Here is a 6,000-nt window from a genome sequence, read left to right as displayed (position 1 = left end):
TTTTCAGTTGTTGATAGATCTTCATTTTATTTATTTTTATGTGGTGCTGAGATTAATCCCAGCACATTACATATGCCAGGCAAATGCGCTTCTGCTGAGTCACAACCCCTGTGATCTGGTTTTAAGCATGAGGTTCTTATGAATGGTATCAGTGAGTTGGGTAAGGTTGAGGGACACTTGTAATCCCAGATACTTAGGAGATTGAGGCAGGGTGATCACAATTTAAGGTCAGCTTTCACAACTTAGTGAGACCCTGTCTCAAAAAAAAGAAAAAAAGAATAGGGTCAGTAGTGCCTTCATATAAGAGGTTCAAAGGATCCTGTTTTTCTCTTTTAACATGTGAAGACAAAACAAGAAGCCACCATCTATGAAACAGACACTCTCTAGACTCCAAAACTACAATGCCTTGAACCTCCCAGCCTCAAGAGCAGTGAGAAATAAATTTCTATTGTTTACAAGCCACCCAGTTTGTGGTGTTTTGTTATAGCAGCCCGAATGGACTAAGACAGGAGGACGATCTGTTTTTGTGCTTTCTAAGTTCTTCCAACTATTGCTAGATTCAAGAATTTTAGCATTAATGAAGAGATTAGAGATCATGTGTTCAACCCCATTTTAAAGGCTCAACAAGACAGTGTCTAGGTCAAAGCCACAGGCTAAATAGTAAATAATTCAGTTTTAAAGTCATGATTTTTAAGACAGGTGCTATTTCCACTGTGCTATTTGTAATATACATTTCTTAGAATAATATTATCTTAAAAATCTTATGATGCTAGCATCTGATCAAAACAGACTTATAGATTCACCTAGTAGTTCCATATGGACCCTCAAAAGACACCCACAATAACAGATAGAAAGTGTGCAGAAGTGATCTCATTCCAGGAGTGCACTGACAATATAACGTATGTTACTTCTCCACAATGGTCACCTGTATCCTGGTCTTATTATAAAAGGATACCAATTCTTAAGGACTGTGGCCTGAAGCTATCTTTAGACAGCTAGAGATACCAGAAGATAGTTGGCTGTGTCTCCTATTGGTTTTTAATGCAAAGACAGAAGTCTTTAAAAATTAATTTCATTTTATTATTCATTAACCAGTCATCAATTAAACACATACTGTGCACCTTCCAGAGTCAGGAAGTGCTCTAGATACTGGAATTACAGAGACAAATGTGAAATAGCTCCAGCTCTCAGAAACTCAGTATCCAGCACAGCAGAGGCCTTCATCACACTCTGACTGTAGCCACTGTGGAAGGCTTGCACAACTAATTTACAAATAAGAACAAAGTACTGAAGTTAGTTAAATATTTACTTAAAAAGACTTACTTTAAAACAGAATTTAGTTATTCTTATAATAACTTTGTACTTACTTTCTGTCATTGCAACATACATTTGAGGACAAATAAAAAGATCAGGGTTACAAATCACAAAGTACAAATAATACACATCTCCTCTTGAGTTTTCTGCAGCCTATCATTTGCATAAATTCATGGGAATGTGTCAACAAGTGAAAATCATCTATCATGTATCAGAGAAGAAAACAGCATCCTCTAGTCTAGAGGCCAGTGGAAGCCGGGCAGGGTGGTGGGGGCATACAGATTGACAATGAAAGTAATGAAAGTCTGTTAAGGGCTGTAATAAGTAACTGGTATATGCACAGGAAGTTTAGAGTATGTAGGAAAAGACTACCTAATCCAGTCTTAAGGGGAAAAGGGTCATAGGAAAGTGTGGTGATAGTAGAGGGTGAGGTTAGGGTCAGAGGAATCTGTGCTAAGATGTAGCCAAAATGGGATAGGCTGATCAGGATGGATACAACCAGAAGTTAAACTGGGACAACTTGGGTGGAGCACAGGTTGGGAGTTTTGGTCCTGCCAAGCTCAGAGCAAAGCAGAGATCAGAGTTACACAGGAGAGACCCTACAAGGGTCAATCTGCTACACAGGTTGCAGTCAATTTCCAGGGGGACAAATCCAGCAGTGGCCAGGCAGGGGGCACAACACAACCACAGCATGGTGGTATGAGTCAGAATGCATGAGTTGGGTTCACCATGTGGACAGGTAATCTGTAATGAGCCTCCACCACCATCAGAATACACAGGAGCAGAGAACAGCAGGGGCAGGGTAAGAGTGTGAAACCAAGGTAGGTTGGCCTGTCTCTACTCACATCACAAGCTCTGGTTTGGGTATTCAGCATGTAAGAGAGTAGGTATGTGCCACTCCACAGAGTCAAGTACAACAATGGTGAGGACAGAGAGGATAGCACTACCCCTGCCTCCAACAAGCTCCATCTAACAAGGGGGAAAGGAAGCAGGAAAGCAAAAATGCTGTGGTGACATGATGATAGAAGCTTCTGCAAGGACAGAAGAGAACTAAGTGAGAATGTGTGAAATCCAGACTGGGGAGGTCGGGGTAAGTTTTTGAAACAGAGATGACCAATAAATAGACTTGGAGGACAAGTAGGTGTTGGCCTGACAGATCTCAGAAGGAAAGGGTCATCCAGAGAGACACTGCCAGCAAAGGAAGCAGCATGAGCAAGAATCAACTGCACATGGGTAACATTCTGAAAAACCAGGATGTGGACAAAACAGGAGCAGTCAGGACTAATTATACCCCCTGCAGAGCCCCATAAGGAGCTATTTCTAAGCACAGACCATGATTTGTGCTTTATCCTTTAAGCAGTTAAAGTTTTTTTTTTTTAAATTTAATTTATTTTAGCAGCTTAATTGAGATACAATTTGAACATAATATGATTCACCTATTTCATGGATTATCAGTATAATTACTCCGTGAATTACTATGGGGCTAAGTCTCAGTAAATCCAGTGTAAGGGAAAAATGTCTTCAGTAAAAAATGCATTTAAAACTGGGCATGGCAATACATGCCTATAATCCCAGTGGCTCGGGAGGCTGAAGCAGGAGGATCGCGAGTTCAAGGCTGGTCTCAGCAAAAGCAAGGTGCTAAGCAACTCAGTGAGATCATGACTCTAAATAAAATATAAAATAGGGCTGGAGATTTGGCTCAGTGGTTAAGTGCCCCTGAGTTTAATCCCTGGTACCAAAAAAAAAATGCATTTAATACACATTTTACTGAACATAGCTTAGCAACATAGTACCTGGGAAAAGATCAAAATTCAAAAAAAGGATAGTTTCTACAGAGTATGTATTTCTTTTGCACAAGGATAAAAGATAAATGTTGAAAATCATACATCAAATTGTTGTAAGTCAGGAATCATCTATAGTCACACATAGGTGCCTACATCACCACAGTCCATTTTACATTTTCATCATTTGAAAAAGAAATCTCATGCCCCGTGTGCCTTATACTAGCCCTAAGCACCACAAATCCACATTCTATCTCTAGTTACCTCTTCTGTATATTTTATAGGAATGGAATCATATAATTATGGTCTGACTGGCTTCTTTCATTTAGTATAGTGTTTTCTTCCTTTTTTCTTTCTTTTTTTTTTTTTGGTACCAGGGATTCAACCCATGGGCACTTCGCCACTGAGCCACATCATCAGTCTTTTTTATTTTTTATAATGAGACAGCGTCTCGCTAAGTTGCTGAGGTTAGCTTTGAATTTGTGATCCTCCTGTCTCATCCTCCAGAGTTGCTGGGATTACAAGTACATACCACCATGCCTAGTCTTAGCGTGTTTTCAAGGCTCATCTATGTTGTAACGTGTACCAGTATTTCATTCTTATGCTCATATTTTGCTTCTTGTATATACTATATATTGTTTAACTATTTACTCATTGATGGACATCTAAATTGTTTTCACCTTTTGGCTATTATGACTAGTGCTGCCATAAACATTTGTTTACAAATGTCTTTGGGGACACATGTTTTCAGTTTTCCTGGGTATGCTTCTTGGAGTAGAACTGCAAGTTCCTGTGCACTGAATCATTTGAAGAACTCACAGACTATTTTCCAAAGCTGATGCACCATTTTATATCCCACTAGCTATGTTTGAGGGTTCTGATTTTTTATATCCTCACCAACTCTTGTTTTTATAAGGCTTGTTGATTCTAGTCATCCTAATGAGTGGTGTTATTACAAAATGTTTAAGTAGGAAAAAACCCACAAATTTTAGTTTCAGAAGGGTGAGTGACATCAAGATGGGAAAAGAATTTAAAGTGAGACTAGAGCTTAAGAGTCTAATGAAGAGCTTCTTGTAAAGTTAATAATAATTTCTTCTATAACTTAAATTTGCTAAGAGAGTGTATATACTAAATATTTTTACCTAACTACGTGAGATAAGAGGGAGAGTGAATCCATGGCATGGTCTCCATGTCTACCATTGATACTTAGGAAAGATAACACATGAAAGAGTCACCTTCCTCCAGCTACTTTGTCTAAGGTCAGGGTCTTGATTTTACATACTTTTCTCAAAGAATTTTCATCCTACTCTCAACTGTAATGGAAAAAAAAAATGGGTGGGAGAGAGGAGCCACTTCTTGAGGCTGTGCCAAAGGGAGCCACCACTTTCCCAGCTACCAAGTTTTCCATCTGTTCTTCTTCCCACTTCCATCCACCCCCAGAGCCATTTCTGAATACAACTAGAGGCAGTCCCACGTAAGACGGGTTTGCAAGGGCTAGGCAAGTGATTAGCTCTAGGACCCAGGAAGAGAGAGGAATCTAGAAAGTCTCTGACTTCTGGCTTGGATGGCAGGTGATGGTACTTGTCCCTAAGATATAAAAGGCAGGCCAGGTGAGGGTAGTTATGGAAAGAGGAAGCATGTAGATTTAAGCACACTGACAGTGTAGTACTGAGGGACATTTGGGGAAGAAGTTTTGTGGGTGACTGAATAGAAATCCCCATGGTACTACTTCAAATTATTGGCTTTGGATGCTTAAACGATGTACCAGCAGAAAAATCTTAGTATTTGCTAACTTGAATGTCTAAAATGTGCCTTCGCCATAGTAAGCACAGCCTGAAAGTAGAAAATTGGCCCAGGTACTGAGTCAGAAGAAAATCTGGGGAAAGTGTCTCAACAGAGGTAAGTAACAGCTAAACATTTCCCTAATTTTCTTCTTCTCTTTGCTGTTGATATACACTGTATTGCAAAACCTAAACCCAATCACAGAGTTTCTGATGCCTGAATTCATTTGTTCATTTAGTTAGTCATTCCACAGGGATATACCTGTCAGGTATTGTTCAAATACACAGGATGTAACTTGTTAAGACAGGCATCGTCTCTGTCCCAGTACCTCATGGAAATGCTCTCACAGTTTTTCTCTAAAAGTCATTTATTTTTCTAGGAAAGACCATCACCTAGCATCATGGAATTGAACTAGAGAGGAAGATTTTATTTTATGTAGCCAATAGTTTTTAATTATTGTTTAAACAATCTTAGTAAAAATACCTTTAAATGGTTGGCAGTTCTCCTAGTGTATTAAGCTTCAAAAACAGTATTGAAAAAAATGGTTATAAAATAGTTCATATCTATAAAGGATATGTTTTTCATTTTCTAAACCAAGAGTTGAAAATCCTAGTTTAAAATGAAAACTCAGAATAAATGTTAGATACAAGACTAAACACTCAGAACTTGTTGCCTCTGGCACAAAAAAAAAAAAAAAAAATGAGGGAGGCAACACTGATGTTTGCACAGTTTTTTTCTTCTATTAGTGGTGCAATTTTAATAATAAAAATTAGTGGGCTGGGGATGTGGCTCAAGCCATAATGTGTTTGCCTGGCATGCGTGGGGGCACTGGGTTCGATCCTCAGCACCACATAAAAATAAAAAATAAAATAAAGATGTTGTGTCCACCGAAAACTAAAAAAAAAAAAATATTAAAAAATTTTCTCTTTAAAAAAATTACAAAAAAGTTAGTAAAACCCTACACTACCCCATTAATACCTGTTTAACCAAATCAAAGATTAATAGTGCTTTGCTAAATTTTTATTGATTTGAAATTCATATACAATAAAATTCACTAATTCAGAGTGTACAGTTTGATAAGTTTTGACAAGCATATACAATAAAGTATCCGTAAACATAGTAA

The sequence above is a fragment of the Marmota marmota genome, unplaced genomic scaffold, assembly GCF_001458135.2.
Source record: "Marmota marmota marmota unplaced genomic scaffold, marMar, whole genome shotgun sequence".
NCBI lineage: Eukaryota > Metazoa > Chordata > Mammalia > Rodentia > Sciuridae > Marmota > Marmota marmota.
The sequence above is the reverse complement of the archived record's forward strand: the minus strand, read 5'-3'. Positions refer to the sequence as shown.